Here is a 27,672-nt window from a genome sequence, read left to right on the forward strand (position 1 = left end):
CCACAATTTTCACAATGATTACATGAGAAATGCTCTTGGTTTTGGCCTTTAAAAATATCAAAGATCCGTGTTTCTTATAGAGAGAAATATGAAATGCATTTTAATACTGAATATATTTTTGGAAAATATTATTATGTTATTTCATTTCAAATAAATTTTCGTTTTGGTGTTGATACAGTGTTGCTCCATGAAAGAGTAATGTTGGCATATTTCCTTTTTTTTGGATGGTGGTGGGTTAAATGGTGGTGATAGGTGCAAATAAAAAAGTGGGCTTGTTTTGAAATTAGGACCCTGATACTTTAAAGGGTTATTGTTCTGTCCAAATATCTCAGGAGTTGGTTGCTTTGGCCAATATTTCTGTGTTAGGGAAATACTGACATTTCTGTCAAAATATTTGCCATTTGACAGCCAAAATAAAAAGGACAAGGTACCATTTCCCCCTTAAATTTTCACTGATGTACAGTTAGATCAACATATATCTTTATTTTAAACAGCAGATTTCTACCTAATATAATGGTATTCCTTCAGTTGTATACCTAGCCATGAAATAATGTTAGTGGCCTAATTGACATTGGGATAATCATTTAAAAGGAAGTAGTAGGGGTTTTGTTCTTTTAAAGGCAACTTCAGAGACAGTGGTAACCTAAAACAAAGAAAAATTCACCTCTGAAGAAGAAAACAGACAATTTGAAGATACTGTGCCTGCTAAGGGAAGCTTAATGGCAGTCCATAACATTCACACTTCACAAAGAAATTTAATTTTCTGTGTCCTCAAATCAAGGCCAAAAGTTAGACCTTCTGGCCTGGAAAATTGAGCTTTTTCTAAAAGTGTGAAAAAAACATCTTAACCTTTGCAGTACAGTAAGACCATGATTTGCCTTCAAATGGCAAGAGTTACCTTCAATTCAGTGCAGAAAACAGTATGAAAACAGTACAGGTCAGAAAAATTCCAGGTAGAGGAACAAGACTGATCCCACAGGTCAGTCCTTAGCATTTCTCTGACTTGCAGGCATTATAAGATTTTGCTCATACGGAGTATGGGCTACTCATTCAGGAACTTTATTCAAATTTAACAAATCTGCAGTTTCTGGCTCCTAAAAGAAAAGTGAAGAAACCATGAGTTGTCTATCCATACTGCCTTAAATAAGGTTGAAGGACCGTGGGACAAGAATAGGGAACCAGGCAGCAAAAGCAGTGTGAGTACCCCTTGTTTTCACAAGACTTAGAATCCTCCTACTGCTTCTGAAAAAACATTGGTATAAGAATTCTGAGGATACTTTATTTACATTAAACACTCCGATGTAGCCAAACCTGTAAAATACATCTCAGTAACATGTCCTTCAGGCATCTGTAACAAGTATCAGGAAAGGTGCTGCTTTCCTTTGAATCCGTGCATTTGGGGATTATGATGGCTCATAATGGCCTATGATGGACTGTGGACTGTGTCAAAGGCATCCACAACATGTTTTTCAGCCTGAACTCACGGAAAAAAAATTAATTGGCTTTACTTATCAGCCAAGGCTGGTGAAACTCATACTCTGTTTGCAGACAGTGGGAGCAAGAGATAGATGAAAGATCACTGAACACGGCACAATATTTTCACCAGTCATACTTGGAAACCATTGTGAATGAAAATGCCTCACCAGTGATTTTTTCTGTGTTTATGACAATAGGACCTTTATACAAATAATGAAAGCCATAAAATAAAGTAAAATTAATGGACCTTCTTCAATACATGGCAATCTTCAGGATTAAAATACTGAATGGCTTCTTGGGAAATATGTGACAGAAACAGCACTTGTAGAAATGGGTTGTCAGGAAGCCAGTGCACTTAGGATACAGGCATTTAGTTACATGTGCAATTAGAGCGGTTAGTCACAGCAAATTTGTCATGAGTCAAGTTATGAAAGGTTTTATCCCCTGAAAACACAAATTAGATGAAGGTCTGGAGTAGTGCAACTATATTAAGGTCTTCATGTACATTCTGCAAGCAATTTCTGGCTAATGAGTAAGATATGTTTCTAGTAATTGGAAGATTGCATCATCATTTGTTATTATTCTTGTCTGTCCTCCTGTTGTGCTCACCTGAATGCGAATGGAAAAATAAGACATAAATCAATTAAAGTAAAAATCATACAATGCCTAGCAAAATATGTAAATACAAACAAAATGAATGCATTTGGAAAGGCTATATAGTTTATAAAAATTAAGAAATATATTACTGCTCAGATGCAGTAGGAAACATTAAATACTGTCATAAATGTGAATTAAGTTAGGAAATTTGCATGCATGATCATCTGTAAATTACCATGTATAAAAGTAAAATGAACTCAACTTTGAAAGTTGTGATTTTCATATTTAAGAGCTGCTATTCTAGAGCTACACTGAAAATGCCATTGCAACAGGAGATTAAAAAGGAGAGAAGAGTGAAAGATGGAGTCCAAAGAAATATGGTTTGTATTTGTCAGTATGGATGCCCTCTTCTTTTTATGAGCTGCCTTGGATCCTTAGGAAAGACCTACTCTAGAACATAAGAATTTTTAAATTGAGTTATTATGTTAATATCAAGGGACATGCCTAGGAATAAACATGCCAAGAAGTGGTATATGCTTGTTCTGACACTGTCCCAAGGCTAAGGGATTAATTTTGCTGTAGTCCTTAATTTCCATTTTGCTTGAGAAAAAAATGATTACCAGATGGCACATGGCTATTTTTACATATTGTATGGCAAGATTCCAGCTGATAATTATGACTTTACAGCAACAGTCTATGTTTTGTGTTATGAATATTTGGCACTTAGCTTAGTAATCATTCCTTAGAAGTGATTTCTTTTCTTGCTCTCTTTCCACCTCTGCCTTTCTCTCCTCTCTTCCCTTCTTTGCCTCAAGTCATGTTCAGCTGAGGCAGAAACAAAATTCAGGAAACTATCTGAGAAAGCAATAATTTTTATGGAGTCTTTACTTAAGACAGGAAAACCAGGCAACTTGCAACTAAAATCTTTTCCATTTAACTCTTCTCACTTCCAAAAATTGCGTAATTTCTGATTTTGTATTATTCATTTCTGTTTTGATGTCTCAGATTCCATCAAGGGTAAGTCAGGAGAAATTGTCTCATTCATTGAACATCAGAAGAGCCATGTACTTCAGTAGTGAATTTCCTGCTTACGCTTGCAGCTCTGTCATATGACAACTATGTTACAGCATTCACTCACCTATTTTACTAGTTATTTTGCTTCAAAACATCTCAGGGAGGCTGTGTGAGAGAGGGATAATCTGAAAGAAAAGATAATTGTAATTACAGCAATTTTACACTGTTATATAAAAGCAATAAATCAAAAAATGAAATGTAACACTAGAGTAGAGATGAGTCTTTAAGAATACTGGCTGTACCTTGTTAATGAGCCAACTCACATGCATTGAAACAGGGAAAACATTACAATATTATATTATTTCAAGTGTAGAAGCCCGTCTTGATTACTTTAATTCTTCTGAAGATCATGTACTTTATTTCAAATATCTTAGAATCCTGCCTCTGTCATTCATTTAACACTCTTCAAAACATATGTTTAAGGAAATATATCCACAAATGCAACAAATATGTTTGTATATACAGCATAAGTAAAAAAGGTAACATAACAAGAAAATGGAAAGCAAGCATGTTTTAAGTTAGATGCTATAGAATTTTAAAAATTGTTGCTCGTGATTTATATAGGTTTGTCAGTTTGTTTCTCAGTTTCAATGATAAAAAAATTTGCTGCATGGCTTAAGTGAGAATTAGTTCCTTGTGAATAAAGAAAGACTTGGTCAAAAGCTGTGCATTTACAAATTCTATTGTTCTCCCCAGACAACGTGAATGAGAATCATGCACCATTTGGCACTTTTGCTTTTCTATTTGTTTGCCTTTAGCACATACTTTAGGCTAATTAATCACGTTGATTATCCTTTGCTATTCACCGCCCCAAATAAATTAACAATTTGCTTTCAGGAAATCAAACTTATAACTTTCTTTGAGTGAATTGTACAAAGCATAGCAAAACATAAAAAAGTAGCATTCGAAGATTGCTTACTTATACTTTACTTAAAAAAAACCCTTAAAAATCAAAGGAGCAAAGCTCCACACTTCTCTTAATTTCCTGGTATTTTGGGAGGTCAGGGGAGTGGAATATCATTCAGTAGCAGACTGTATAAGCCCAAACCAGTTTGTAAATGCATTGGCCAGACATAGATAATAATTCTGAGGGGAATAGGGAGCTCTAGATCTATTTCTTACAGAAAGCAGGAAAAAGCAAGTTTCAGAATGAGACAATCTTTTCAAACATTCAAAAGGAAAAAAATCAGAAGAATAATAGGAAGAGGCTATGCAGTCAGATCCTTTTCTCATTAAAACCAACCAAACAAAAAAACCCTGGTGTCTGTATAAATTGAAGCTACAATGCAAGTATCTGCAGAAAATTGAGAGATTTATTAACAACCTAATAAGAATAAAATGAAAATATTAGGCAAAATATAATGACAGAACAATGATTCTAAATCCTTGTCCTAATGAAAATTTTAAAGTAAAAGCATTTACACATGCTAGACATCTCATGTCAATGGACTCTGCTTTGTCTTTAATGATTGATCTCATTACAATTGAATGTGGCTTTAATCCCCTTGTCCTTTGCTGCACTGAATTTGAAGATTAGCATTCTGAGAGACTGAGTCATCAGGTTATTCTGAACAAGTTGCAATCATTGACTTTAAGACAAGTTCTGATCAGTGCAATACAAGGTTAAGGTAATACTTGCTCTTCTTGACATTTTGCCTCCCATTCTCGGCTAGGGAGACAATCAGCTGGCTGTGAAAGATTTCACAAGTGAAGGTGTTTTAAAGTATTTTCTAAAACCAAATTAATGGCACAAAATAATGGGGAACCAACCTATTATAAGGCCTAATTTAAACATATTTTTCCAAATTGAAGTGTAGCCTTTCACCTGTAGTGCTGAACATCCTATCCACATTTGTCTTTTCATTTAATTTCTGCAGAACAGCTCAGTCTTCTGCTTCCAAGTCATGTAAGCCTGATAGCAGGCCATAAATCTTCTCTAGTAACATGCTACCTTACTGGATAGCTGTGGAGGAAGTTCATGTTGTTCTAGTTTTCAAGGTGAGAGACACTTAAATAGTGATGGTTCATGCAATATCTTTGCTTACAAAGATTTGCTTTCCAAATCAAAGACAATTCCTCATGCTGGTGTTTAAAAGTTGAATCTACTTTATGCCTTAACACTAGTAAATCAGGAAAAACTTTCGTCTCTTGGCTTTGTTACACCCCTTTTAATGTGTTTCACAAGATGCTGATTTTTTCTGAGCATTGCTTCTTGTTACATTTGCATCCTGATCTTTTGCCAGAAAAGTTTTGCAGGTTCCAATATTTTTAATTTTTATTTTTTATTGATGTCCTTGTTTTCTGTGTAGTTGATTGATTGATTGATTGATTGATTGATTTCTCTCCTGGAAAAAACTTTCCATTTTCTTGATGCTTTTCTTTGCTGCCAGTAAAAGAATGATTTTTTTCTCTATTTTTCATATTAAGTATCATAACTGCACATCTATATGCTGACAACACATATATGCAGATAACTCTCTCCAAATTAGCTCCTTATACTTTCTTAGTAGGCATCATTATAGACAAAGGGATGTGTGTATTCATGCTCTCAATTCTTACATGCAAGTAAACATTTATTATTCAAAAAGAACCCTCTTGAAAATAAAAACTATCTTAAAGACATGTTTCATATTGGAATATGCATCTACTACTCCACAGAATTATACAAGAACCTTACATATAAATGTACATTAAAGATTATGCTCCATATGAATATGTTTTCAAAACTAGTAATGGATATATTGATTAGATAAAACATCAAAGACAAGTTTGAATCAAAACCTAATTTTACTGCAAATTATTCTCTTCAGAGCTTCGGTTGCTCCTTGTTTTTTTCACATTGCTGAATTATTTTTATTAAAAAAATAATTTCCAACACTGGAAATTGGAAGACCTATTGAAGAGCTAGATTCTGGCAATAATATCATTATTTTAGAGATTCTTCTTCTCTAGAATTGCAAAATTATAAACATTGTTTTAAAAGTTATTGAAGGGAAGAAAAATAGTAGTTAGAGCAGAGTTTTAAAGAAAATGCATTCTGCAAGAAAAACATAATAGAAAACAGTAGTGGAATACACACACAACTCATTTTATCTGCTTTATCTCTCAAGGATTTCTTATTACAAAAACGTTTTTGACAACTAAGATAATTTCAAATCTCTTAACTGGAAAAGACTGCTTTAAAAATATTTTCTTAAGGTATTGAAAAATCTTTAGAGCTTCTAAAACATTTGCTTTTCATGGTTTGGGGGCTTGTTAAAAGAGTTTCCTACATTAGAACTAGATATTAATTACATTTTTTAAAAAGCTGAACTAGCTAAAAAAAAAGATCAAGCAAAATTCTTTCTATTTTTTTCACTTTTAAATTTCAAGTGTTCAACTTTTCAGCTGAACTGGAAAAGATTTTAAGGAAAATCTTACATAGCAGAAATATTGAATTCCTTTATATCACACGTCTGACTTTTTGCTGTGAGGATGTTCATAACATTAAACTCACAGTCACTGCCTCCCTGTCATGATTGTCTATAACTGACTCAATTGCCATTATCAACTCTGACATTTGTAGCTGACGGTGAGATATATCAGATATTTAAACAGAAAATCTTGACTTCTAATAACGGTTTTCTCCTTCAACATTTAGGATTGTTTTGCATATGATGCAGAACAAGACTTTTACGAAAAAAACCCTTTTCTTTTTCTCTTAAACAGATAGAACTTCTATAAGGAAACATTCTATATGATTTGGTGAGACAGGTGGCTATGCTGTTGAGTTTATGTAAATGCTATACTGGGCTTTTTTGGTTGTCTCATCAAAAATTTTCTGTTTCTTGAAGCATCAACTGTGCTGACTTGAAATAACTTCACAACAAAACAAGGAATATAACCAAGCAGAATATTAAATCCACATAACTGAGATATACATGCATTAACCTTTGTATTGGTCTTCTACTGTCCTATAGTTCTTTTCCATCTTTTATCATCCTAGTCTCTCTGTGTCTAGTTTAGTCACATAGCTTTTAATAATTTTTAATGGCATGTGCAATTAAACCCCCAATTATTTCACATCTATTGTCTCTGATCTATTATGTCAGAACACAATGTGTGAATATCAGAGTTACATATACTACTGTTATTATTTCAAAATTTTGCTTTGTGCATGAAATCTTTTTGTTTGTTGCGTTTTTATTCTGAATATTCATAAACCCGTTACCAAGCAGTGTGTGTGTGTGTGTGTGCGTGTGTGTACCTTCATATTCCACTCAAAACTGCAGTGGAATTTCTATTGCTGTTAAGTGTTATCACATGTACTGAAATGAATTAACTTTATGGCAGAAACCTGAGCGTATGAGAGTACCACTCTCATTTTAATATATTTCCTGCTAATTGTAAATTTCTCAGTTGCCCTTTAACGGTCTTTGAAATGTGCTGTCCCTAAGAAAGATGGTTTAAGTCTTCATGTCCCCGCTGGTGCACATGTGGGTGTTTCAGCTTAAAGGGCAACAAATAGAAAACCCACTTTATTGTCAGCTGAGTCTATCAAAATTTCATTCTTTTGCATTTCTAGGACAGAGAATTTATGAAACAAGCATCTCCAGTAAACCATACAAAATGCACCCCTAAAAAGCTAAGAAATTCATTAGTGTAATTAAGAGTTATTTCATATAGTCTTTACAGAGACTGGCCTGGACAGTGTCTACAAAGACATGTAAACACATGAAGGCTGAAACTGTGTGTGATTCTCATCATTTCCACCTCTCTTTATACATCTACATGGACAAGGTGTGTTATAATGTGTAGCAAGCCAAAGTTACTCTCATACAACTGTCTATACATATATGTATATATATATAATTATGAGTACGGAGATGATCCTATTTCTGACTGGCCTAGACTGAGCAGGGAGAAAAGGGATAAGTAAAGCAGATAATAAGGCCAAGACTGCTTCCGAGTGATTTTTTTCTGCTTTGCTAACAATGACTGAAAGGACATGGGGCTTTACTCCCAGCACCAGCCCAGCCAGCACTGTGCTAAAGGAGAGTGTAAAGTCAGGTATTTGACTCAAGTCATGGTGACTTTCTAAACCTTTCCCCCTACACGAAGAAACACTTGAATACTTGGCACAACCCTGTTTCTATCTGTGGGGAAGGCTAAAAAGATTCCTTTGAGTGAGCAGGACACATCATCCCTGGAAATAAGAAAAGAAGGTGTCATGAAACTGGACATTTGACATAGTAACTGGGAATTTGAGATATAAATCCTATGTCAAGATTGGCATCTTTACTGTAATTTTCAAAAGAGCTGTTTAAGTTCTAGAAAGAGATGAAGATTTAGAAAATAAGTTTTTATCATTCTTTCCTGATGGTTCATTTAGATGTTTCCTCCCTGAACATGCAGGGCTGTACATATCTGGTTTTAAATCAGTATTTTTTCATCATCACACAGGTGCTTCAAGGAACTAAATTTATTGTGGTAGGAAGAGGCTATGCATTAACTGCTAATAGTGTAAAGAGGTCTACCATTTCATGAATAGGATGTATATTAACACATGCAAAAACAGTGCTTAAAAAATATTTTAACAAAAACTTTTAGTAAAGCTTGAATGCCTGGACTCATGGGGAAACTAATGTGACCGATATTTTCCTCCTATACAAAAAAACCCCTTGTATATATAGATATTCATCAGTTGCAAAACTGATTCTAAGTTCACCCAGTTGAATGGGATTTTTTTTATCTATCTGAAAGGACCTAATCCTTCTGTTGCTGTAGTCATGGGGCTTTTCACTTTAGTGTTTAGACTATGATGCGTCTACCATTACCCAGTAACCACAGATTAGGAGAAGGCTGGTAACATATTTGCCTCAGTTTTCAGTAGCCATCTCTCTTTCCACACCTCTCAAGTGGATGGACAGCAGGACTGGAACTGGGGGAGCAAAGTCTCTCTCACTATAAGAGAAGACTAGATTTGTGACCACCTGAAGAACCTGAAAGTCCAAGGAAACTGATGAGATGCATCCCAGAGTCCTGAGGGAACTGGCTGATGTAGTAGCCAAAACAATCTCCACAACATTTAAAACATCATGCCAGGTGACTGGAAACAGGAAACATGCAGGGAAGAGAGGTCCAAAACAGTTGATCAACATTAAAGATTCAGTTCTCTCAGGCCCAAGAATGATGCATCTCAGTTAGGAACAAATCAGGTCAAGGGAGCAAGAAACCTCTGTGGATGAATAAATTTACAGGAGCAAGTACAGACAAGAAATATACAAGATATGTAAATGAAATCAGGCTACCTGGAGTGAATATTAGAGAGGTGGTGTACTAGTCTGAAGGCAAACCAGTGAGAGACTCCAAGACAGAAATACGATTTAATAAAAAAAAATAAAATAAATGCAATAGTACAAAAACCTGACACACCGTCAGTCAGGGTGTTGGCAGCAGGCTGATTAAATGGTGGGTGCAGTCCTCCTGGAGTGACAGATGTGGTTCTGTTTAAACAGTGGTCCTGTAGAAGGGTGTAGTTTTCCTCTGAAGGTCCAGTGGTGGCGTAGATAGGTGTGGTCTTCCTCTGGAAATCCAGTGGGAAAAGGCTGATTGTGATTGATCCAAATCTCAGATTATATCCAGGTAGGAATACTTGGTTCCTCCCCCTGAGTGGACCATCTCCCAATGGAATGATCTAATTTTATCAGTCGTGCAGTGAGATCCAATGGCCCATTAACAGAAGATATCTCCCTGGAGTTATGAGGGATGGGCCGTGGAAGAGATAAAGATCATTGCCCCGCCTAGTTTTAACAGATGGTAATAGAACACATACTTCTGGTTACATCTTGCATTGCAACCTAAGACAGGTGAACAGAATAACAACATTGAGACTAGAAAGGCTAAGGCTTGTCTAGAACAAAATCTGGCCAAGGATGTCAAGGAAAAGAAAAGGGCTTTTTTATATACGCAAATAGCAAAAGAAAAAAGAAAGCATAATATCAGTCCATTCATTAATAGAGATGAGAACCTGGTAACAGAGAATACAGAAAAGGCAGAGTTATTAAATGCCTTTTTTGCATCAGATTTTACAGATAAAATCACTCCTCAGAAATCTCTGATGCAGGAGACCAGACAAAATGAGTGCTGGGGGAAGACCTTCCTTTGGTCAAGGAGGATTGGATAAGAAAACACCTAAGCAAACTCAGCATTCAAAAGTCTGTACCCTGATGGGGTACATCCATGAAGGGTTGAGAAAGCTGGCAGACATTGTAACCAGGCCATCCACCATCATCTTTGAAGGGTCATGGAGTTTTGGAGAGGTGCCTGAGGGCTGGAAGAAGGCGAATGTTATCAGTATTCAAAAAGTGCAAGCAGGAGGATCCAGAAAACTAGCCTTCAGACAGCCTCACCTCAGTCCCTGGAAAGGTGATGGAGAGCCTCATTCTGGAGGCTATCTCTGCCAACATAGAAGACATAAAGGTGATCAGGAGCAGTTAGCATGGGTTCACTAAAGATAAGTCATATTTGACCCATCTGGTTGCCTTCTACAATGAAACAACTACCCAGATGGATAAAGGGAGACCAGGAAGTATTGCAGTAGGCATTGTCGTCTTTGACTTCAGCAAGGTTTTCAACACTGTGTCCCAGAGCATCCTTGCAGGCAAACTCAGGAAACTATGGTTTGGTCAGGTGGGCAGTGAGGACAGCAAAGATGATTAAGGGATTGGAGTATTTATCTTAACAAGGAAAGCTTGTTAAGAGGGAGCTAGAGGAGACAACTGAGAGAAGCTCATCAATATGTACAAATATGTAAAGGGACGTGGTGCTAACAAGATTATGCCAAGCTCTTCTTGGTGGTGCCAAGCAATTGGACACAAGGCAATGGACAGAAACTGATGCACAGGAAATTCCACAAGAACATGAAGAACTTTAGTGTTAGAGTGACCAGCCACTGAAAGAGATTGCTGAAAAAAGCTGTTTCCCTCACTGGGGGTATTCAAGAACTGTCTGGATGCAATCCTATGCTGTGCACTCTAAGATGACCCTGCTTGAGCAGTGAGATTGGAGCAGATGACGCACTGTAGTCCCTTCCAACCTGACTGAGTCTATGATACTGAATGCATAATTTCAGAAAAACAAAGGGACTTTTTTTTCCTTTAGTCATATAAATGAGACCCATGGGGTGGCACCTGTACCCATGGGGTACCTGTTACTTTGGACAGCATAGCCTTGTTCAGCACCAAGCAGCAAATCCGTGTATGTGAATCTGCTGAACTGTGCCCAGCAGCCACCCACATGCAATACTGCAGCATTTTTTTCATTTCCTGCAGGAGACAATACAATGGTAAGGTTCGATTCGGTTAGAGCTGGGACTTACTGGTCTTAGTTGTCTCCAGTTTATATCACTTGGAATCTCTCAGTAAATCATATGGAATAAAATTATGTCTACCTATATTTTGCTCATTAAGAGTGTACTTTACTTGACTTCTCACTTTTGTATTCTAATTTTAATTGAATATTGCAGAAATGCAAACAATGGGGAGTTTACAGAATTAACAATAAAAATTAAAGTTTTCATATCCTAACTTAACTGTCATGAATCATAAAAATTCAGTCTATATGAAGTTAGTGCATCTAAATTTTTACCTTTATGTTTTGTTGTCTTTGGTTATATCTGAGTGACATATTAATCTTCTGATTATCTTTGCTTATTAAACACTCATGTGACAAACACAAGTAATAAGAAAAGCATATAGATTGCAGTTAGAATGGGTACATGCATTTGGGGGGTGCACAAGAAATGCTCTCTGACTTTGCATGACCATTCTTTGTGGCATTTCACAAAGTGTAGCTCGATGCTCCCCAGAGGATTTCAAAGCAGCCCCAAAGTATTAAACAGTAACCATTAGTAGCAGCACATTGGTTTCCAAGCAGCAAAATTTAAGTGCTATAACCAGCGTTAAATATTGTATACTCTCTGGAAATTGCCCCTGAGTGCTGTCAGCTGTTTGCACCTGCAGCCACTGATTCTGGCATGGCCTCATTCTTGCCACATGGGTAGGCATGAGGTGGCTCAAAGCCTCTAAGGAGGAATGATCTAGAACTGTTTTGAATGTTACTTGGCATCAGCAGTATGTTTGCAATTTTCCTCTCTTTCAGCTACCGATTGTTATGTATTGTTACATACTCAGTAACAATGAATGAGTGCGTGCTGGAAACAAAGTAACAGAACGCATTTGATGCCTTAAGAGGCTACCTAGAACAGAGGCTAGACAGAGTTATAGGAATAAAGCAGGTATTTATTAAATGGCCTTCAAAGTTACACCTTGGGCAGTACAGGAGCCCGGCCATGGCCTCACCCAAGATAGACTCTGAGTCACGGTTTTCACACTTTTGTAAGTTTTATTCCATTGATATATTGGAGTTAATTTTCCAATTACAGCTTCAGGTTATGAAGTCCCATCCTCCCAGACTGCTCTCCTCAGTTTGCTGTTTTTACTTTTTGGGCCTGAATCTGTAACAATGTCCTTGGTTGTCATTCTGGAAAAGGATTGTTTTGTTTAACTAAACTGTGAAGAGAACTTGCTAACACTTTTTGTGAAGTTCAGAGTTATATACACTAATGCAGCACAGAATCTGGATAATATGAAAGCTGAAACTTAAGGCATCACATTGCCATTCCATTTCTGCACTTTTGGTCTCATTCAGTCCCTTTTCTCCTCCCTGCGTAGCTTTAATTATAGGGGTTTTTTTTTAATTTCACATGAATTAACGGGCTTCCATTTTCACTTTTGTCTGCCTTGGTTTTTCTTTCCTTACTCACTCTAAGGTAAGGCCTGCCTTGCCATGTTTTCTTCAGCTGGAAGAATTAATCACAGCCATTTTGACAATATATTTCTAATCCCACTGGTTCTCTTTCATCCTTCTTCACAACACATATCTTGATTATTTTGTCAGAGGATGTAAAGGATTTGATAAGGACATGCTTAGATTTTAGATGGCAACATTTTGATAAAATATCTGTAGGAGAGCTGTTACACTGGAATTCAATATCTGGTTTGCTCCAGAGGGTAATACTTCTCTTTCTTCAGATTACTTAGGGTAATAAAGACATATATGACCTTCTCTTGCCAGAGGAAAACTTTTGTTTTGCTTAACAATATTGCTGAAGTGTATGAAGTTCTGCCTCTCATCGGTGCCAGTCCAAAATACTGTTTAATGATATTCTTGTTTACTTATGTTCTAGTGGGTTTAGCTTCAGAAGATTTCTAATCCCATAATTATAAATTAAGTTGTTTTGGTCTGCCTTTGTCTAGAGCACAGGAGGTTAAGGTCACCTGTATAATATGTTTGGAAATATACAGTCCTCATAGTTATCTAGTTTATCCCTTTGCTTTATCTAAGTCATCATGTGTAATGAATGTTTAGGCTAAGACACTCATTTCTTCAATCACCTGAAATGGGCAAAAATACAGTATTATTACATAATATATTTTCAAGCTTTAGAGAAAGATAAAATATATACCTAGACAAAAGATGGCCCCAAATCATTATATATGAGTCTGAAACAACAGTGAAAGTCGTGGTGTTGGTGTTCATTAATTTGAAAAATTTTATTTCAGAGGGAAGTGCTGTAGACAAAATCTGTAACCATATAGAAGCAGACATGCTTTGTTGGTCTCCTGCCTTTCAAGAAAGATGTCGTGAACAGATGGTCTGGAAGAACAACAGAAAAAAAAAAGGCTGAAGTAGGACAGAATAAAAGCAGAGGGCTGTACAGGTTTGTGAGTAAAATTAACTAGTACTGATTTACTAAGCAGAGCACTTTGTATAGAATCACAGAAGGATAGAATCATTTAGGTTGGAATAGATCTCTACTGCCATTGGGTCCAACCATTAACCTAACACTGCCATGTGAATTGGAGGGGACACAGCCAGGATAGCTGACCCAAACTGAACAATGTGATGTACATGTTTGTTCAGCAATAGAAAAAAAAACTACCTTAAGAAAAAGAAGAAGGAAGACACACAAATTGGTTATTTACAGTGTTTGTCTTCCAGCATCTGCTTCCCAAGAAGTGGACCCCTGCTGATGGAAAGTAGAGAACAAATATTTTGTTTTCCTTTTCTTCTGCATGTGGCCTTTACTTTTACTGTGTTAAATTGCTTTTATTTTGACCCACGAGGCTTTTTTCCACAGCGCTTATTTTCTCCCCTCTATACTGCTAAGAAAAGGAGTAATAATACAGCTTGGTGGACACCAACCAAGGTCAACCCACCACAGAAGTCAGTTTATGTGTTAATTTCTGAATCAATGGAAAACACTGTGGAGTCATACAAGAACAATCCCTTTTTTTGTTATTACTTGAGCTTTGAGTAAGATATTTTTGTCCCTTGTTGATCAACACATTGACCTCTAACTTCAGAGGAAACTAAACAAGGTACAGCCTCATGGTCTGACATCACTTTGGTTTACCCCAGTGACCACTCACATCAGGGAGCCAAACAGAGGTCAAGAAATTCTGCCCTCGATCACTGGGGAGGTGAGGTACTTTCCACTACAGAAAGCAGAGGCAAATCTATTTAAATACAAACAAAATGTAATTACATATCTGGTAATCAGTGTTGGTGCAGGTGTTGCTGGCATAAGATTCAAGCAGATTAATTATTTACACAGATTATGTCTATGATTGGCAATGGACTTATGGGAGGCTTCCTGGCAAGGATTGAAGGAGGTTTGTTTGTGATTAACTTAAAAGCAAGGATAAAGCAATGCTATTATTAAGTAAATACTGCAGTCTGAATCAACATTTACTAACTGCTTGATAAGTCTTGCATGCTGATTGTCAGGCCGCCTGAAGACAAGGCAGAAGAAGTATGAGTGGCAGTAAGGGGCAAGAGAGGAATGTTGTGATCATACTCAAATTCTGTGTTAGTGTTTTTGTACATACTGCCTTAAGAATGACTGTCTAGCAGCAAGGGAGTGGGAATGAATTAGAATTCTCAAAACACTGAGATTCTATTGCCATAATGTGCTTATAGGTATTATAGTAGAAGTGAGTATCTGGGGGCAGATTGAAAGACTTGACCTAATGCCCTTATGTCTCAGTCCTCCAACATTAATCTAATGAACATATACCCATAATTATTTCTCAAATAGTTTTTCTCTAATTTTAAAGTGGATAATTTATAGCACTTGTAGAAAAATGCTGCAAGTTTTATTAAAATGTTCAGCATTAGGAGAGCTTTGAGCAGAATATATTTTCTTACAGTTCTACAAAGTCATACATATTTATAATATTAAAACTCTTCAGTTGCTTTAATAATATTTTGTTCCACAGATCTGAATTGTAACGTTAATATATCTGATACATGCATTAGAAGGCTGTGCACAGAATAACATATTTTATACTTTCAATTTTATTTTTATTTTTCTGATTTTTATATATTAAGCTTTAATTAAAATTTGTTTCATGATAAAAAAACCCCACATTTTACACAAGAAATAAAGACATTGGGAAGAAAGCTATTATTTCCTATTAGCCCTGTTGGGCCCCAACCTGACACCTCTGAACATTTAGAGTAGAATCACAGATTCGTTTAGGTTTGAAAAGACCTCTAAGATCACAGAGTCCAAATGTAAACCAAGCATTGTCAGTTGCAGCAGGATCCAAATACCTCAGGGATGGTGCCTCAGCCACTTCTCTGGGCAGCCTTTTCCAATGCCTGACAAACTTTAAATCACTAAATTTTGTCTATTATTCAATCTCAACCTCCCCGATGCAGCTTGAGGTCATTTCCTCTTGACCTTGTTACCTGTGAGATGAGGCCAACCCCCAGACTGCCACAACCTCCTTTCAGAGAGTTGTAGAGAACAGTAAGGTTTCCCCATGGGACTCCTTTCCAGGCTAAACAGCATGGACTCCCTCAGACAGTCCTTGTGTTCCAGAACCTTTGGCTTTGTTGGTGCAATTTATTTTGCTGCAAGTCTGACTGCTGACAGCTGAAGGTGCTCTGCACCACGCAGCCTTTGGACTGCTCCACCACAATGGAAGTGTGTGGGCATTGGGAATGCCAATGGTCTAACCTAGGATAGATGTCACTTCCTGTAGCAGCAGGCTTGGAAGTCGATGACATTTAAAGGTCCGTTCCTACCCAAACCATCCTATGATTCCATACTTCTGTGAATTTACTCAATGTAGTAACTAAGCAGAGGTAAATTTTTCAAGAATGCTGGTTTTTATATCTTTGCTCCGTCTGGTGTACAGAAACAAGAGAAAACAAGGCTTTTTCTGAGAAGAAAATTCTAAAGTAGCTAGAAAACAACAAAAGTAAAACAACAACAGAACTGTGTCAAGTTAAGCATCTGGGAGGGCATCTCCTTGCTTTTCCTAGCATGTCAGCTACCTCAGCCCAGGAGGAGATAGGGTTTTACCTCCTGAGAGAATGCCTGGGGAAAATGATTACCGAAGCAGAATTGTACTGTGACTGAGGAGGCGTAGTTATCTTAAAGCTGCATTTGGAAAATATCACAGGTGTCCATTTACCACCAATAAGTTCAGATATTATCTCATCAACGAAAAAAAATATATTTCTGCCCTTTTGTAGGCAAAATTCTTCTGCTGTTCATAACTGAAACAAGGAATAATGCTCTATTTCCTTAATTTTCTTGACTTCCCTAAAATGCTCCAGTCAAATAAGGGTGCAGTTGCTCAAGACCCATGATACAGAGTCTGGGCCAGCAGATAACAGCCTAGATGATGATGTCTACTGGAGAGGAGAATGTTTAAACAGGTATACATTTCCTCAACAACAGAAGCCCACGAAAATCTAGGTTTAAAGAGCACACACAAAAAAGTGACTTTCCCTAAGCTTGGAAACACTGTCTGCAGACAGAAACTTCAGAAAATCCTGATTCCAAATTAAATTTCATCATTGAATCAGGATGGTTGTGTTTTGATTGAAATCTCCTTCCATTCACTGTGTATCTCTGGACTGTGTGAATGTGGTTGTGTCTGTGCCTTAGTAAGTGGTTTTACCAAATCTCTGGGCATATGGACAATTGAAAGGCGGGGAAAAGGAATCTTGAAAGTATGATCTTTATTACTTAAATGTTAAATATTTGTCAAGTGGCTTATTTCAATTTGTTTTGGTTTTAAGAACAGGAGTATATGATCATTTGACAATGCTGTAGAATGACTACAAAAAATTGTGGATTGTCTGAAATCAGAAAACAAGAAAACTTGGGTATGATCATCCTTACAGAAAACAGAAAGTTAAAAGAAAAATTGTGCTACTTAGTAGAAGCCACAGCAGGACTAAAAAGATCTGCAGTATATTGCTTCACAAAAGGATTAAAGGAAACAAATCAGTCTAGCACACATACAAAATATTAAAGTAGGATGATGAAAGTATAGTCATCTCATGAGTATTTATGTAGGTGTATGTCCACCCCCATCCACCTATCTGTTTATTTAGATATGAACAGGGCACAGTAAGTTTTAAAATGCAAGAAGTTTTGAAAATGTTTAAAATACAATTAACTAAATTGTATTTTACTGTAATTAAATTAATTAAAAGATGAGTCAGTAGAGAACCATGTTCATGTCAGAAAAAAAAAAGAAAACACACTTAGATTCACAGATAATATTACAAAAGGAATGCAAGGTCTACAGTGCAATATTTTTTTCTTCCTCCACTTCCTGTAAGTATGAAATTACTGAGCAGTTTTGCACACCATTCTTGTCTCTTCTGGCAAAATGTGAAGATTTGGTAGAAAACTGTTGCTTTTGTTGTGAAATGTCAATTCAATAGAACTAGGATTTTCTTAGAGAAGAAACAATTCAAAATAATTTTTCAGTTGGAGAAATTTTAAGTAACGTTTTCTCCAAATAGCTTTTCTAAAATGAAAAATGAGAATTTCATAGCTTAACAGTGTGTTAAACTACTGTATTTAAAATATTCAATCTAAAAATAGGAAAAATCTAAATTAAAAACTTCTCAGATGCTTAAAAAGGAAAAGAAATGGAAATCAATAAAATTGTTTCTTTCCATGTGCTAAACCTTGCTGTCTTTTTTTTTCTGAAACAGTGATAAAAATAACATGTCTTCTGAATTTAGGTTAGAAAGTTTTTAGACTGAAAACTTCGTGGGCTTCTTTACACTCATGTTTTTACACAGACAAAAAATTACTTTTACTCACCCCTAACCTCCACTCGCTGTTGTGAAAAGACTGATTATTAGTAGTGTTAGCAAGAGAACATGTACACCTGTGGTGCGAAATATTAATAAAAATCCTGCTATAGAAAAGAAGGCGACAATTTTAGTTATGAGTTAATAGAAAAACATATTTGTTTATGTCCTGGTTTAGGGCAGATTTGAGAGAAAACTTCCAAAGGGCCTCCCCAGGAAGCAAATCCAAGCTCCCCTCCCCCCAACTGGTTTGGGAAGAAACTTCCTCAGAGAGAAGTGGAAAAAACCTGTTTATTCAACAGGCAAAGCACAGGCCCAGCATAAAAAATGAACAATATCAAACAACAAAGCCTCTCAGTGCTGAGAAGAGATGACAAATTCAGAAAGTCTCTCTCCTGTGGGTGGTGGCTCAGCTCAGTCTGTTCTCAGTCCCTCCGGCGCTGGAAAATGCCTCTGCCCAGGCCAGGCTCCTGGTGCTCCCCCGGGACCCCAGCCCAGAGCAGGCTCAAATAATTCCAGGAAAATGGAAAAGACTTTCCGGGGAACTTCTCTGCTTCAGTTAGTCAGAAACTAACAAAAACAAAGGAGAGCTCTCTCCGCTGTCCACCACAGTGACACAGTCCAGGAGATGAGACGATGGAACTCCTGTGTCTGTGTTTTGAAAACACTCTCCTCAGACATTCCATCGCTTCTCCTCCCCTCTCCTTCACTCTCAAATACAGTCTGAAAGGTACCAATCTTATTTCTGGGCTAAACAGACAAATGGGGATACAATTCAACATGGCAAAGTTACCTCAGGACAGTTGAAAAATCAAAATTTTGGGAGAAGACATGAGACATGCTTTTTCTGCATGGGGGGAAGGACATTTTCCTTTGGTTTATTTCTTTTCTTAATCAACCCCAAAAACTTCACAAAAAATGCAGCTCTCAAGCAGAAGTACAGCATTATGGAAAAGTAAAAGTTTAAGGATAATGTGAGATTTACAAATCATTAAGAATCCATTTTGAACATGTAATGCCAAATTAAAAAAGGATGTCTCTTTCTTTCTAAAGACACAGTAATTTTTCACCTTAACAAAAATAATTAAATATTTTTTAATCTAAAGTTAGGACAAATTAGATGTTGAGTAGCAGACATCGCACAAAATTGATGGCTGCAATAAAGAATATGTCTGTGGAGTATTGATGTTAATTATTTTTGCCATTTAGGATTATTTAAAAAGAGGTAAATTTTTGAGTGCTTCACCTCAGGTATTCTATAAATAGATAGCAACATTATCACTGTCAACATCGTACAATTAATTATCAAATCAGAATAAGCCCAAGATGATGCAACACTTTCCATAAAGATTCTCCAAGCAGAATTTCTCAAGAAAAGGATGACTATAGATAGAAGAATCAAAAGTCAGCATTTCATATATTTAAAGTGTAGTACAAGCTTTAAGTACTATAATAAGAAGAGAATACAGCATCAGCAGAGATTCCTGAGAATGTTCCTTACATAGGAAAATCAGAAGTAGTAGAGCTGGCCAAGTATAGCATTGATGTCCAATGTTTTTAAAGAATTGCAAAAACTTTGGCTTTATGTAGATCATTCAGATCTGTACATTTATCTCAAAGCAGCTTATGAAGTAATGATGAATCAAAACCAATATAATGGAGAATCTATTTGAGTAAACAAAGTCTTAGTGGGAGCAGGACAAATATATAGAGAGATTTATGGAAGTAGGCAGCCCATCAAGCTAACCCATTAATCCATATTTATGTTGAGTGCTTAACTTACTTCTTTCACTCCCCACCCCCTCCATGCTCATTGTTTTGACATCTGGATACAGCACAAAAAATATATAGTGGTTAAAAAAAATTGAGGACTGTTCAGAAAAGAGTAGAGCACTGGATTGCTACTTCCATTACTGCAGAAAGACAAAACACCTGTCATAAAATCTTTGTAAAGTCCTGTTGATACCAACAGAGATGAAACCAAGTACCTGCATTTCTGCCAGTTCGCTAGAGAGAACAGATGTTGCAGATGAAGACTCCTGAAAGTCTCCTTTTGTCATAACTTTATTAAGAGCAACTCAGCCAGGAAACTCCTTGTATGCTCAGATGTTTTGTCAGACATGAGGGCTTTATCATATGTTTTGCTTTGCTGAACTGGTGTAAACAAGAATCCGCCCCTGATTCTGGTATTGTGGTTTCATTGGCTTTTTTTCCTGTAAGAAATTAAAAAGAAAAGGCACTTTTATTCGTTGGTGAAAGAAGTGAAAAATATCTGAATTCAGACACACAGAGAGCATAGATCTTAGCAGAACGAGGTCTTAATTAGGCCCTTGTAAAATCCTGAAGGAAGAGAACCAGACTGTCACTAAGGCACTGTTTGAGATAATAATTTACACAAAACCAGAGATAACAGATTGATCTAAAAGAAAGGATTAATCTATAAGCAGTTCAGACAGAATTTCTTTATGCAGAGGATTACTGAATAATGGAACAAATTGTCAAAGGCAGTGATAGAAGCAAGTGTGAATTATTCTGACACATTTCTGGATGAGAGAATTGGAAAATGAAGTTGTGGGCTTGATTTCCAAGATAAATGATGATATAAAGATTGCTTGCATTTCAAGTTGGTGAAGCTAAGGGAGCCAGCTTGTATTAAAAAGTCACAAGGTTAGCTATGGGAGATCTTAATGAGCCATGCTCTCCTCCTCTTTCCCGTAAAAGTTCCTTCATGGTATCATTTAAGGCAAAGTTTTACATAATTGATAATGAAATGCCTAGCTTGAAAGAGAGGAACAAGCTACTTATTGATAAAGATATGAAAGATTAAAAGATAAAAAATATTTATTTGCTTTTCTTTGTATAAACTCTTTTGAATGAAAGGGATTTTTAGGTGTGGTTTGACAATTTCAAGAACACAAACAATGAAAGCCTTGCATTAAAAAAAAATAAACTCTACTCAGTAAAGGCATTAAACAACTCTTTCAAACATAGCTTCTGTGGTCATACAGTCACTTGTGCCAAAGCCCTTTATAAAATCACTGATAGACTTGTATGGGTTCTTAACTCTCTAAGACATTGTGCACAAAAAGGCCTAGAACATGTCATTTCAAAAATGAACACATTAATGTTTAAAGCTAAAACAGAAGCACTATAAGTTAATCACTTTCATACACAGATTGACGAAGGAGCCTAAAATGGGGCAATAATTTGGCTCCTTTCCTCTGAAAGTCCACATAATGAAAACTTTAGATAAAAGAAAATAACAACTGAATACTTTTCTTAGAAATAAATAAATATTTCACATGCACCTAGCAGAAAGTAACTGCCTTCCTTCTCAGTCCCCTACTTGAAATAATGCTTAATAAATAAAGCTCTGCACAATAAAGAACACCTATGATGCATATATCATATTAAACCACAGAAGAAAAATGTGTCATAAACAACTTGCTCCTCTATGTCTGCTTAAAATAGCTGTGCTAGTGCTAATTTTTTCCTTAGGGTATTTTTGGCATATAGCACCCATTATGGGAAGAAGGTATATTAGCACAGACACGTCACTGCTACAATTTCTGGGAAAATAAGTATTATTTTAGTCATATGACAGGTTTATGACCTTTGACTTTGGGTAATCTCAAGGAATTATCCAAATTCTAATGAAGTATTAATGAGAGAATGCATTCTTCTGTTGAATTGGTATGAAATCCAGCATGGCCTAATTTCTCCATAGAAAATTAAAATCATGACTCAATTGAGGAATATGTATTTTTTTGCTGGTTCGTTTATTGGGTTTACCAAAATGACATAAAATGCTTTGAAATAGGCAAAACAAACAAAACAAAAGCAATTTATACTCATTAAGAAATAAAATTGTTCACTAAATTTAGCAAAATTAGATTTAGGGAATCCAGAAAATTAACATCCAAATTACTATGGGAGACTACTTTGTTTAGTCAGAAAGAATGTGGAATTAAACTACAGAAGAAGCAGATTGCCCAAACCTCTGTCTGAACTGACTCAAGAGCAATCTTCAGTGATAGAGATGGGGAAAATGGGCTTTGGGACTTCTATATGGTTTTGGAGAAGTCTCAATAGATCTGAGACAGGTTTTATGAAGCAGGCTCACAAGTTAGGGCAGCTAATGAGGACAGTGATCATTAAACAGAATTCTACAGATCTAATTTTTTTCCACCTCTATTTATTCCATTGCTGAAAATATTTGGTTTTTAGTAGAATGTAATTTTTTGTCCTCAAACTGTTTTCATAACTGGTGCTACTGGATAACCTGACTCAAGTGAGATATTCTGGCTTCCTGTGACTGGCACACTCACTACTGTCCCAGGCAAAGGCAAATTTTTGTAGGCTGTCTAACCCAACAGGCTGTCAGACATTCAAGAGTCTGTCGGACGAACACTAATAAGGTGAAAGCACTCAACAAAAGATGAATAAAATTAGATATTGTGGGGAGGTATCTTCATTAAGTGTTGACAATGTTTCTTAGTTATACTTGTGTTTTATTTATACATGGAATTCCTACTACTTTTCATTCTCTCCATCGCCCTATGAAACAAATAAGACCATTAATTGCTCCTCTAACCACATTAACTCCTAAGGAAATATCCAGGTGACCTGAGTTAACTATCTGTAATCCTTACAGGCTGGCTTGGTGACAGCAACATCAAGGAGATGGGAAAGAAAAACAGATTCAGGCTGCCCCTCTCTGAGCCCCTTCACACTGATTTTTGCTCTCTTCATGGAACGTATTTCCATATCCCAGTGAAACCCATTATATAGTCATTATTAATTATATCAAACATTCCTTTTTTTATTTCTACTTCAATAGATTCTCTTTCTTTTTTTCCCCCATACCCTCCACCCCTCCTCTCTGTTTTTATAAAGTTATATAATCTTTAGGGAAAAGGGAAGTTGTTTACAGTTTGTAATCATTGTACTAAAAAAGAAATCAAACCACAAATTCATTGCAGAGTGTTTGATCCAGAACATTGTTAGAAATGTAATTAATAGCTGAAAGTATTTGAAACAGTTCAACTCAATCCCCAACAACTCAAGTCCTCAACTTAGTTGTCAGACACACAGAAATATACAGGCTCCAAGCTTTTCAGACTTTCATGTTCAGATTTTTTTTTTCATTTTAGTATTTGAAAAATTAATTTGGTGGATCGTTTTGTTAATAGGAAACAGAAATTACCCCCACTATCTCAAAACATAGTATTTGGTTAAGGGTTTTTGATAGTAAACGTGTTGAACTTTACTGAAGGCTTTCGTTTTGAAACACCCACCTTCTAATCTTCAGGGAGCCTTCAGACCTGAGAAACACAACAGGGAACAAAGGGAACAAAACACAGGCTGGGATCACCCACTGAGCAGTGAGCTACATAGCTAAACGGGTTTCAAATTACATAGCAGAATCACCACTTTTGATGAGTTTCTCTGACTGGTGCAAAGTAGTGCAGGTCTGGATTTGTGCAGTACAGTGTCAACTTATGGACCCTGAGAGAACACTTTTCTTCATGGTATCCTTCCAAATCTCTCCTTTGTTAGTTTCCACAGTTTTCGCTGTACATAGGCAAAAAAATTAAGTGCTGTGGACCATTAGGTCTCCTACTGTTTATCATTGCTCATCTCTTCACACTGTTATTTATTAATATTTTTGGGTTTTATTTTGTTTTCTTTACCTTTGAATTCAGACTACAGGTGTGTTAATCTCAACAAGCCTCAGTTGTTCAGTAGGGTTATTTTGTGCTCTTTTACTTTCCTCCTTTTAATCTTACTTTCTTTGGTTTATTCATATCACAGTAATGCGTCTTCATGGATGAAGGTCTCAGTACACACAAGAGTGTCTTAGTGCACGAATCAATATCCCCTAGATATGATTAACTTAGGTTTGCATCTATTAATGTTTGTGAAGGCATAGTGCTGCCAAAAGCATACTGAGAAGGCTGGAAAATGTCTGCATTTTTTCAGGTGCAATGCAGTACTGGAGAACAGAAGCAGGAGAAAGCGCAGTGTTCAGTCACAGCAGCCAGGCTAAAAGCTTTAAACAAGGAGTAAGATCGAGAGCAGCTTTCACTGGGCTCACATACAATGGATTCACACTTGAAGCAGAGAAAGACAGTGTTTTTTTCTTTTTAACCCTGTCTGATTATACTTCTATGGCAATGGCATTCATCTGGGCAATACAACGTTGTTCCACTGCTGTAAGATCATGGGCAAAAGATGATTTCTTTTTGCCCATGAAGGAAGCATATCTTGGGAAAAGTTTTCCCAGTGGCTTTTCTGTTCAGGTCTGCCCTGCACACATACCAAGTCTGTCTGCTGCTGGTTTTGCACATCCTTTCAGGATTGTCTCTGTAGCATAGCTCAGCATTTATCAAGAATTTTCGAATATTTGAAATCTGAATTTAAAAAAACAGAGGAAAGCTACAAAAATTTAAATGCTCTAAACAAATTTACTTTAGCTTTGAAATATATTCTGTCAGCAGTATTCTTAATGGATGTGTTTTGTTACAAAAATTTTGAATGGGCTTGTCTCTTTTTTTTTTAATTTACAGATTAAAGATTCTAGGGATGCTGGTACAACTGATACCACCTTTCTCGCCCATTTTCATTTCAATTTGTCTCAAAATTACTTATACCGGGAGGATTTAAAACCTGGTGTTTTTTAGGCTGGACTTAATTAAGTATAAGAAAGTATACTTTGTGAATTTTATCTTCTATAAACCAGCCAAACTTCAACCATCTCCTATGCTGAGCATACTTAGTAAGTCTTAAAAAGCAGATCGCTCTTGTCTTTCTCAGAATGCTTTATTTCAGTGAATCACAAAGATGCTGTAAAGATTCAAATTATAATTAAAATTCAATTTCCAGACAAGTTTTTGTCTGATATAAGTATGGACATAATAATGACTCAAGCATTCCATTGGGATTTTATGAGAACATGTGGCTGAATGGTCTTCTACTCATGCAGCAAACTGATGGGAAGTGCTCCTGTTTGTTATTAAATACAAGCAGATATTGTTATACAATAAAGACAGGAGTCAGGTTAGTTTCTGCTGCTGCCTTTCACCATACAAGAAAGCAGGAAAACTGCAAGTGCCTTCCAACACCATTGTTGGTTAAACAGAAAAGCTGGAGTCTAAACATCCTGATGTCTCAGTAAGACCCTAAGAAGTGTCTAAACCAATTAGAAGGAATGTCCAGCTGATACCTTTACTAATTCTAGTCCAGATCTGTCTGTCTGTACTGGAAGCAACAGAAAAAATCCCACAAGCCTGTTAAGTGCCTTCTGCGGAGGTCAACAATAAATCCCATACCATGCAGATATTTTGATGAGCTGTTGCAGTAAGTAAAAGACTATAGTTGACCACTATAGGGTTGAATATACATTGCTTGACCTCCACCTTTCAGGGGACCCTGATGTCAATGGGGGAAGACTTTTTCCTGTGGCTTTTATACAAATGGCTTTAATCACAACCTGAAAGAAACCATGAGTCCTAGACCTTTCAGAGCTATGATCTACTCCTGGCAAAAAGTTCCAGGTGGCTGGGGAAATTATTAATAAGATGATAAATAAATTGTTTTCTTGTCCTTTTTAAAACATATTCCTTAGTGAGTGGGTGTGTTTGGAGTAATATTAGGCCCACAAAATCCCTGAGATCTGAGACATGGAAAAATTTTTTCCCATTTTGTACTTAATGTCTGTGTGTTGTCTGTTCAGCACAGGTACTCATGTTGCTGTAACTAGGTGCTCTCTAGTGGTTGCTGTCTAGAGTACACTAGAGTGTGGAGGTGAGCTGGATGATTTGCCATAGCACCCAAGACTTGAAGTAATTCTGTTCCTTCACCCTTTTTCAATTTGCTTGCTTTCAATCATAGTTTGTGCATTATCCCTGGTGACCATTCAACCAGAAAGCACTTCCTGTTAGACTTGGAAATTGAACACACACTACATGCAGCCAGCAGCATTTCGGACCAATAACTTTTAATGTAAGAGTTTTGCAAGATGCATGTATATGATAAGTATAAAACTGTTTTGCAAAAGTAGTTTTCAGCATGACAAATGTTGGCCAGCCTTGCAAACCACTGTCTACTTATCACTTCCATTGCATCCGAATAATCCTGGGAATACTGCAAATTTTCTATATAAATAACACTCAAAGCTATGCTCTTCTTGATGATTGCATTCCTTGCACCAGCACAAGTTTTTTCTTTTTGACTTGCACATTCTCATCTCTGTGAGATACTTCTTCATTGGCTACTTCAACTACCCTCATAATGTACCAAATCTTCTGTAAAGTGAAGTGGGGGCAGGGGGAGGGCAGGAGGGCAAAGAGAGAAGCAGAGGAATGGAACAACATGAAAATGGTATGCGAATAATAGGAAGTGTGCTTGCTTCCAGTAGTTTCAATGAGAAAATCCATTCTATTCAGAGTCTTTGCTTTCGATTCTAACATATTTGGTATATCTCTGCTTTGGTTCTGTAATCAGAAACAGATTTGTAAGTTGCTGTATGTCCCATGAAGTTCTTGCACGACTTTGTCTGTATGTATTATGAAGGCATTATTTACCATTTAAAATGGGGCAATACCTTAACTCAAGCAAGGAATTTTCCGTGGTCTCAATCCTGCAAACAGATATATCGTTTGTAATATTTTCCAGGGAGAAAAAAGTGCTTTATTTTTTCCTTAGATAGTAATTATAAGAGTTATGCTGATCTAAGTATAAACTGCATGAAAACTAGATTCTTCATTTTTTATTTTCCTAAAATCATTACTGCCAAAAGACATGTTAAGGAATTTGTGATGAGAGCAATCCTAGACCTTCAAAAGTATGTGACAGTTTTGAATCTACTGTCTTTGAATAGGAATATGATCTTCAAAAACATTTCTCTAAGGTTTTCTGCAGGGAACTCCACAAGAAAATGACTACCATCCTACCTACAATTAAGTCTGTTTTTCCAGGTGCTTCATATTTTACAAGGTCCACTACGCATTTTAGAGGGGAAAGAATGGAACATGTGAAGTGCTTTACCCTGCAGAAAGATAAATAATTAATGAAAAAAAAAGCAGAGTATAGCACCTCTGTGTCTTAAAAACACCAAGATCCTAAGGTGACTGATTTCATTGGATAAATGGAGCTAAATATCACAATTACAAAAAGAAATGACAGGACTGGATGATACACAGAATGTTCCATGGCAATAAGTAGGGAAGGAAGATTCTCAGACATAGTTGGATTTGAGGAGGTATATAATATTTCCCTATCCTAAAATATTAATTAGGGAGTATATGACACAAACAAATATTTTTCTCTCTCTCGTCTTTAAACTTATAT

The sequence above is a fragment of the Sturnus vulgaris genome, chromosome Z (genome assembly GCF_052056855.1).
Source record: "Sturnus vulgaris isolate bStuVul1 chromosome Z, bStuVul1.hap1, whole genome shotgun sequence".
NCBI classification, from domain to species: Eukaryota; Metazoa; Chordata; class Aves; order Passeriformes; family Sturnidae; genus Sturnus; species Sturnus vulgaris.